Source organism: Coregonus clupeaformis, chromosome 29 (assembly GCF_020615455.1).
Source record: "Coregonus clupeaformis isolate EN_2021a chromosome 29, ASM2061545v1, whole genome shotgun sequence".
NCBI lineage: Eukaryota > Metazoa > Chordata > Actinopteri > Salmoniformes > Salmonidae > Coregonus > Coregonus clupeaformis.
The window spans coordinates 2,594,900-2,604,841 of NC_059220.1; the positions used below are offsets into that span (position 1 = coordinate 2,594,900).

Sequence of the window (9,942 nt, forward strand, 5' to 3'; positions counted from 1 at the left end):
TCTGTCCTAAAGATAAATGGTACTTTTCCTCTACAAGAAGCACAGAGAGGGGAAGAGAAGAGACTGATTGGAGGTGAAAGCTGGGTTCCGTGGTAGCAGCAGAATGATGAGTTTGACTTTTAATAAAACACAGAGTCATCATAGTTACCATGTCAATGAGCTCCACACAACCTTGTGACCTGAAGAAAGAGGATATATTGCTGTAACCTCTTTTCTCCCTCTCTCGCTCTTTCTCTCAATTCCATTCCATTCAATTCAAAGGGCTTTATTGGCATGGGAAACGTATGTTAACATTGCCAAAGCAAGTGAAGTAGATAACAATAAATATTAACAGTAAACATTACACTCAGAAGATCCAAAAGAATAAAGACATTTCAAATGTCATATTATGTCTATATACAGTGTTGTAACAATGTGCAAATAGTTAAAGTACAAATGGGAAAATAAACATAAATATAGGTTGTATTTCCAATGATGTTTGTTCTTCACTGGTTGCCCTTTTCTTGTGGCAACAGGTCACAAATATTGCTGCTGTGATGGAACCTGGAGTGTCTGGCATTGGGATTGAACCTGGAGTGTCTAGCACTGGGATTGAACCTGGAGTGTCTAGCACTGGGATTGAACCTGGAGTGTCTGGCACTGGGATTGAACCTGGAGTGTCTAGCACTGGGATTGAACCTGGAGTGTCTGGCACTGGGATTGAACCTGGAGTGTCTGGCACTGGGATTGAACCCGGAGTGTCTAGCACTGGGATTGAACCTGGAGTGTCTGGCACTGGGATTGAACCTGGAGTGTCTGGCACTGGGATTGAACCTGGAGTGTCTGGCACTGGGATTGAACCTGGAGTGTCTGGCACTGGGATTGAACCTGGAGTGTCTAGCACTGGGATTGAACCTGGAGTGTCTGGCACTGGGATTGAACCTGGAGTGTCTGGCACTGGGATTGAACATGGAGTGTCTAGCACTGGAATTGAACCTGGAGTGTCTGGCACTGGGATTGAACCTGGAGTGTCTGGCACTGGGATTGAACCTGGAGTGTCTGGCACTGGGATTGAACCTGGAGTGTCTGGCACTGGGATTGAACCCGGAGTGTCTGGCACTGGGATTGAACCTGGAGTGTCTGGCACTGGGATTGAACCTGGAGTGTCTGGCACTGGGATTGAACCTGGAGTGTCTGGCACTGGGATTGAACCCGGAGTGTCTAGCACTGGGATTGAACCTGGAGTGTCTGGCACTGGGATTGAACCTGGAGTGTCTGGCACTGGGATTGAACCTGGAGTGTCTGGCACTGGGATTGAACCTGGAGTGTCTGGCACTGGGATTGAACCTGGAGTGTCTAGCACTGGGATTGAACCTGGAGTGTCTGGCACTGGGATTGAACCTGGAGTGTCTGGCACTGGGATTGAACCTGTAGTGTCTGGCACTGGGATTGAACCCGGAGTGTCTAGCACTGGGATTGCACCTGGAGTGTCTGGCACTGGGATTGAACCTGGAGTGTCTGGCACTGGGATTGAACCTGGAGTGTCTGGCACTGGGATTGAACCTGGAGTGTCTGGCACTGGGATTGAACCTGGAGTGTCTAGCACTGGGATTTAACCTTGAGTGTCTAGCACTGGGATTGAACCTGGAGTGTCTGGCACTGGGATTGAACCTGGAGTGTCTGGCACTGGGATTGAACCTGGAGTGTCTGGCACTGGGATTGAACCTGGAGTGTCTGGCACTGGGATTGAACCCGGAGTGCGCGGAGCGTGCGGTTTAAGCCCTTCCTCTACCCCATCCACAACGCCCTAGCAAAACCCGCAAGCCTACTATATGGTAAGAGGCGTTCACGCTGCCCCTAGTGGACGGTATTGAAGGCATCTCCGACGCCCTGGGGATCTGGACAAACGTTGAATACTGAAGTGGATCTGGTGTGACCTGGCTGACATGTCAGTATGCTTAGTACTTGGCCCAGTTTTTCTGCAGTGTCACTTGAAGGTTCCAGTCAGTTCTCCCTCTGTCCACCACCTCTCTCCTCTCCCCTGCCTCCCTCAAACCATCTCCCTCTGTCCACCACCTCTCTCCTCCCCCCTGCCTCCCACCATCTCCCTCTGTCCACCACCTCTCTCCTCCCCCTGCCTCCCTCCCACCGTCTCCCTCTGTCCACCACCTCTCTCCTCCCCCTCCCTCCCACCGTCTCCCTCTGTCCACCACCTCTCTCCTCTCCCCTCCCTCCCACCGTCTCCCTCTGTCCACCACCTCTCTCCTCTCCCCTGCCTCCCTCCCACCGTCTCCCTCTGTCCACCACCTCTCTCCTCCCCCCTGCCTCCCCTCCCACCATCTCCCTCTGTCCACCACCTCTCTCCTCCCCCTCCCTCCCACCGTCTCCCTCTGTCCACCACCTCTCTCCCCTCCCTCCCACCGTCTCCCTCGTCTACCACCTCTCCTCTACCCTCCCTCCCACCGTCTCCCTCTGTCCACCACCTCTCTCCTCCCCCTCCCTCCCACCGTCTCCCTCTGTCCACCAGCTCTCTCCTCCCCCCTGCCTCCCTCAAACCATCTCCCTCTGTCCACCACCTCTCTCCTCCCCTCTGCCTCCCTCAAACCATCTCCCTCTGTCCACCACCTCTCTCCTCCCCCCTCCCTCCCACCGTCTCCCTCTGTCCACCACCTCTCTCCTCCCCCTGCCTCCCTCCCACCGTCTCCCTCTGTCCACCACCTCTCTCCTCCCCCTCCCTCCCACCGTCTCCCTCTGTCCACCACCTCTCTCCTCCCCCTCCCTCCCACGTCTCCCTCTGTCCACCACCTCTCTCCTCCCCCTCTGCCTCCCTCCCTCCCGTCTCCCTCTGTCCACCACCTCTCTCCTCCCCCCTGCCTCCCTCCCGTCTCCCTCTGTCCACCACCTCTCTCCTCCCCCCTGCCTCCCCCAGCCCTGCAGTAGTGCAGTAATGTCGGCACAGTGCTCCTTCCCTCCCTCCCTGCCTGGCCACCACTCCAGAGGTGCTGACGATATTGACCACATCACTGTGATGTAAGGAAGGAAGGGTGATGCTGGAGCAGGATGGAAACCACACGCAAACACGCACGCACGCACATACACACACAAACACACACACACACACACACACACGCACGCACATACACACACAAACACACACACACACACACACACGCACGCACGCACGCACGCACACACATACGCACGCACGCACGCACGCACGCACGCACGCACGCACACACACACACACACACACACACACACAGAGAAACGCCAAACTAAGCGGTCTGTGAGGTAAGTTGTTAATCAGCAGTTAGGCTCTATTCTTTGGGAAAGCACTGAATAAGCACAAGACTCTGGCATCTGAAAACAAACATTATTTTCTGTGTGTGTGTTTGTGTGTGTCCAGGCCCTGAATCAGCCTGATAGAATATAGGCCCTGAATCAGCCTGATAGAATATAGGCCCTGAATCAGCCTGACAGAATATAGGCCCCGAATCAGCCTGACAGAATATAGGCCCTGAATCAGCCTGACAGAATATAGGCCCCGAATCAGCCTGACAGAATATAGGTCCTGAATCAGCCTGATAGAATATAGGCCCCGAATCAGCCTGACAGAATATAGGTCCTGAATCAGCCTGATAGAATATAGGCCCTGAATCAGCCTGACAGAATATAGGCCCTGAATCAGCTTGACAGAATATAGGTCCTGAATCAGCCTGATAGAATATAGGCCCTGAATCAGCCTGATAGAATATAGGCCCTGAATCAGCCTGACAAAATATAGGCCCTGAATCAGCCTGACAGAATATCCATCACATCCACAACTACAGAATACTTTACTCCTTCATCAAATAAACACCACATAAACCCCACTGGCCTAAACCCAGATTTATTCAATAGTGTGTGTGCGCACATGTGAGTGTGTGCTTGTGTGTGCGTGCGTACATGCGCTTGTATGTGTGTGTGTATGTGCGTGCTGACATGTCTGTGTGTGTGTGTGTGTGCGTGTTTGTGTAGATTCTGCACCCTTCACTCCCGTCCTCCAGCTTGCGAGCATCTCTCTCCATCCCATGCAGCCCCTGGCCTCCTGCTTGGTGATGTAACAGGGCATTAGATAATACTGTGCAGCACATCTTCAGAAAACGCCTGTAGGATCTTTCAGCAGACATTACCAACAACCAGCAGAACTAAACAACACCAAACTTTTGATGAGAACTCGCTTGGATTTCCTCTCCCTCCTCTTCTCTATGTGAGAATGAAATGCCCAGAGACGGGTGGATAAGAACATGACAGTGGGGGTAGGCTGCTACAACGTTAATATCAGTAACTATACAGTGGGGGTAGGCTGCTACAACGTTAATATCAGTAACTATACAGTGGGGGTAGGCTGCTACAACGTTAATATCAGTAACTATACAGTGGGGGTAGGCTGCTACAACGTTACCATCAGTAACTATACAGTGGGGGTAGGCTGCTACAACGTTAATATCAGTAACTATACAGTGGGGGTAGGCTGCTACAACGTTACCATCAGTAACTATACAGTGGGGGTAGGCTGCTACAACGTTAACATCAGTAACTATACAGTGGGGGTAGGCTGCTACAACGTTAACATCAGTAACTATACAGTGGGGGTAGGCTGCTACAACGTTAATATCAGTAACTATACAGTGGGGGTAGGCTGCTACAACGTTAATATCAGTAACTATACAGTGGGGGTAGGCTGCTACAACGTTACCATCAGTAACTATACAGTGGGGGTAGGCTGCTACAACGTTAACATCAGTAACTATACAGTGGGGGTAGGCTGCTACAACGTTAATATCAGTAACTATACAGTGGGGGTAGGCTGCTACAACGTTAACAGTAACTATACAGTGGGAGTAGGCTGCTACAACGTTACCATCAGTAACTATACAGTGGGGGTAGGCTGCTACAACGTTAACAGTAACTATACAGTGGGGGTAGGCTGCTACAACGTTAACATCAGTAACTATACAGTGGGGGTAGGCTGCTACAACGTTACCATCAGTAACTATACAGTGGGGGTAGGCTGCTACAACGTTAACATCAGTAACTATACAGTGGGGGTAGGCTGCTACAACGTTAACAGTAACTATTCAGTGGGGGTAGGCTGCTACAACGTTAACATCAGTAACTATACAGTGGGGGTAGGCTGCTACAACGTTAACAGTAACTATACAGTGGGGGTAGGCTGCTACAACGTTAATATCAGTAACTATACAGTGGGGGTAGGCTGCTACAACGTTACCATCAGTAACTATACAGTGGGGGTAGGCTGCTACAACGTTAACAGTAACTATACAGTGGGGGTAGGCTGCTACAACGTTAACATCAGTAACTATACAGTGGGGGTAGGCTGCTACAACGTTAATATCAGTAACTATACAGTGGGGGTAGGCTGCTACAACGTTAACATCAGTAACTATACAGTGGGGGTAGGCTGCTACAACGTTAATATCAGTAACTATACAGTGGGGGTAGGCTGCTACAACGTTACCATCAGTAACTATACAGTGGGGGTAGGCTGCTACAACGTTACCATCAGTAACTATACAGTGGGGGTAGGCTGCTACAACGTTAACAGTAACTATACAGTGGGGGTAGGCTGCTACAACGTTAACATCAGTAACTATACAGTGGGGTAGGCTGCTACAACGTTAACATCAGTAACTATACAGTGGGGGTAGGCTGCTACAACGTTAACATCAGTAACTATACAGTGGGGGGTAGGCTGCTACAACGTTAACATCAGTAACTATACAGTGGGGGTAGGCTGCTACAACGTTAACACAGTAACTATACAGTGGGGTAGGCTGCTACAACGTTAACATCAGTAACTATACAGTGGGGGTAGGCTGCTACAACGTTAACATCAGTAACTATACAGTGGGGGTAGGCTGCTACAACGTTAACATCAGTAACTATACAGTGGGGGTAGGCTGCTACAACGTTAACATCAGTAACTATACAGTGGGGGTAGGCTGCTACAACGTTAACATCAGTAACTATACAGTGGGGGTAGGCTGCTACAAGCGTTAACACAGTAACTATACAGTGGGGTAGGCTGCTACAACGTTAACATCAGTAACTATACAGTGGGGTAGGCTGCTACAACGTTAACATCAGTAACTATACAGTGGGGGTAGGCTGCTACAACGTTAACATCAGTAACTATACAGTGGGGGTAGGCTGCTACAACGTTAACATCAGTAACTATACAGTGGGGGTAGGCTGCTACAACGTTAACATCAGTAACTATACAGTGGGGGTAGGCTGCTACAACGTTAACATCAGTAACTATACAGTGGGGGTAGGCTGCTACAACGTTAACATCAGTAACTATACAGTGGGGGTAGGCTGCTACAACGTTAACATCAGTAACTATACAGTGGGGGTAGGCTGCTACAACGTTAACATCAGTAACTATACAGTGGGGGTAGGCTGCTACAACGTTAACAGTAACTATACAGTGGGGGTAGGCTGCTACAACGTTAACACAGTAACTATACAGTGGGGGTAGGCTGCTACAACGTTAACATCAGTAACTAAGTGGGGGTAGGCTGCTACAACGTTAACATCAGTAACTATACAGTGGGGGTAGGCTGCTACAACGTTAACATCAGTAACTATACAGTGGGGGTAGGCTGCTACAACGTTAACATCAGTAACTATACAGTGGGGGTAGGCTGCTACAACGTTAACAGTAACTATACAGTGGGGGTAGGCTGCTACAACGTTACCATCAGTAACTATACAGTAGGGGTAGGCTGCTACAACGTTAACAGTAACTACAGTATACAACCTCCATATACTGTCTACAAAAGAGTTACTAATATTAAAGAGTTACTAATATTAAAGAGTTCTGCTGTTTTTTAAATACTTTTAATGGCAAAACAAATCAATATTAATATTAAAACCCACAGCGTCCCCCCCCCACATACACACAAACACACACACACACACACACACACACACGCGCGCGCACACGCACACATACACACAGACACACACACACACACGGGGACACACACACACACACACGCACACCACACAGACATAGTGAGCATCATACAAACAATTTTCGCACAATTTATAGTTCCCTGTCATGCATTCAACATTACTGTCCATGGGGAGCTATGACACAGGTAGAGAAGTGTTTCAGTGTATTGTCCAGGTAGAGAAGTGTTTCAGTGTAGTGTCCAGGTAGAGAAGTGTTTCAGTGTAGTGTCCAGGTAGAGAAGTGTTTCAGTGTAGTGTCCAGGTAGAGAAGTGTTTCAGTGTAGTGTCCAGGTAGAGAAGTGTTTCAGTGTAGTGTCCAGGTAGAGAAGTGTTTCAGTGTATTGTCCAGGTAGAGAAGTGTTTCAGTGTAGTGTCCAGGTAGAGAAGTGTTTCAGTGTAGTGTCCAGGTAGAGAAGTGTTTCAGTGTAGTGTCCAGGTAGAGAAGTGTTTCAGTGTAGTGTCCAGGTAGAGAAGTGTTTCAGTGTATTGTCCAGGTAGAGAAGTGTTTCAGTGTATTGTCCAGGTAGAGAAGTGTTTCAGTGTATTGTCCAGGTAGAGAAGTGTTTCAGTGTATTGTCCAGGTAGAGAAGTGTTTCAGTGTATTGTCCAGGTAGAGAAGTGTTTCAGTGTATTGTCCAGGTAGAGAAGTGTTTCAGTGTAGAGTCCAGGTAGAGAAGTGTTTCAGTGTATTGTCCAGGTAGAGAAGTGTTTCAGTGTAGTGTCCAGGTAGAGAAGTGTTTCAGTGTATTGTCCAGGTAGAGAAGTGTTTCAGTGTAGTGTCCAGGTAGAGAAGTGTTTCAGTGTAGTGTCCAGGTAGAGAAGTGTTTCAGTGTAGTGTCCAGGTAGAGAAGTGTTTCAGTGTATTGTCCAGGTAGAGAAGTGTTTCAGTGTATTGTCCAGGTAGAGAAGTGTTTCAGTGTAGAGTCCAGGTAGAGAAGTGTTTCAGTGTATTGTCCAGGTAGAGAAGTGTTTCAGTGTATTGTCCAGGTAGAGAAGTGTTTCAGTGTATTGTCCAGGTAGAGAAGTGTTTCAGTGTATTGTCCAGGTAGAGAAGTGTTTCAGTGTATTGTCCAGGTAGAGAAGTGTTTCAGTGTAGTGTCTGTTTTGAGAAGTACAGGTGTACAGTAGACAGTCGTCAGTAGACTGTAGACAGTAGTCGGTAGACAGTAGTCAGTAGACTGTAGACAGTAGTCAGTAGTCAGTAGTCGGTAGACAGTAGTCGGTAGACAGTAGTCAGTAGACTGTAGACAGTAGTCAGTAGTCAGTATACAGTCGTCAGTAGTCAGTAGTCGGTAGACAGTAGTCGGTAGTCGGTAGACAGTAGTCAGTAGACTGTAGACAGTAGTCAGTAGACTGTAGCCAGTAGTCAGTAGTCAGTATACAGTCGTCAGTAGTCAGTAGTCGGTAGACAGTAGTCGGTAGTTGGTAGACAGTAGTCAGTAGACTGTAGACAGTAGTCAGTAGACTGTAGACAGTAGTCAGTAGTCAGTATAGAGTCGTCAGTAGTCAGTAGTCGGTAGACAGTAGTCGGTAGTCGGTAGACAGTAGTCAGTAGACTGTAGACAGTAGTCAGTAGACTGTAGACAGTAGTCAGTAGTCAGCATACAGTCGTCAGTAGTCAGTAGTCGGTAGACAGTAGTCGGTAGTCGGTAGACTGTAGTCGGTAGACTGTAGACAGTAGTCAGTAGACTGTAGCCAGTAGTCAGTAGTCAGTATACAGTCGTCAGTAGTCAGTAGTCGGTAGACAGTAGTCGGTAGTTGGTAGACAGTAGTCAGTAGACTGTAGACAGTAGTCAGTAGACTGTAGACAGTAGTCAGTAGTTAGTATAGAGTCGTCAGTAGTCAGTAGTCGGTAGACAGTAGTCGGTAGTCGGTAGACAGTAGTCAGTAGACTGTAGACAGTAGTCAGTAGACTGTAGACAGTAGTCAGTAGTCAGTATGCAGTCGTCAGTAGTCAGTAGTCGGTAGACAGTAGTCGGTAGTTGGTAGACAGTAGTCAGTAGACTGTAGACAGTAGTCAGTAGACTGTAGACAGTAGTCAGTAGTCAGTATAGAGTCGTCAGTAGTCAGTAGTCGGTAGACAGTAGTCTGGTAGTCGGTAGACAGTCGTCAGTAGACTGTAGACAGTAGTCAGTAGACTGTAGACAGTAGTCAGTAGTCAGTATACAGTCGTCAGTAGTCAGTAGTCGGTAGACAGTAGTCGGTAGTCGGTAGACAGTCATCAGTAGACTGTAGACAGTAGTCAGTAGACTGTAGTCAGTAGTCAGTAGACTGTAGACAGTAGTCAGTAGACTGTAGTCAGTAGTCAGTAGACTGTAGACAGTAGTCAGTAGACTGTAGACAGTAGTCAGTAGTCGGTAGACAGTAGTCGGTAGTCGGTAGTCGGTAGACAGTAGTCGGTAGTCGGTAGACAGTCGTCAGTAGACTGTAGACAGTAGTCAGTAGTCAGTAGACTGTAGACAGTAGTCAGTAGTCGGTAGACAGTAGTCGGTAGTCGGTAGTCGGTAGACAGTAGTCGGTAGTCGGTAGACAGTCGTCAGTAGACTGTAGACAGTCGTCAGTAGACTGTAGACAGTAGTCAGTAGACTGTAGACAGTAGTCAGTAGACTGTAGACAGTAGTCAGTAGTCGGTAGACAGTAGTCAGTAGACTGTAGACAGTAGTCAGTAGACTGTAGTCAGTAGTCAGTAGACTGTAGACAGTAGTCAGTAGACTGTAGACAGTAGTCAGTAGTCGGTAGACAGTAGTCAGTAGACTGTAGACAGTAGTCAGTAGTCGGTAGACAGTAGTCGGTAGTCGGTAGACAGTAGTCGGTAGACAGTCGTCAGTAGACTGTAGACAGTAGTCAGTAGTCAGTAGACATTAGACAAGGCCTGACTGGGATGCAAAAGAGAGAGTGGGCTGAGATTCAACCAAGGTGAAAGGGAGAATGCAGGAGAGA

The 9,942-nt window shown here is 48.4% G+C and overlaps 1 protein-coding gene across 2 annotated transcripts in view; it reads right to left on the reverse strand.

Annotated features, from left to right (window-relative positions):
* Positions 1–9,942, reverse strand: part of slc8a3 (solute carrier family 8 member 3) — a 158,912-nt gene that overhangs the window by 50,370 nt on the left and 98,600 nt on the right. The gene's annotated exons all lie outside the window — the stretch shown is intronic.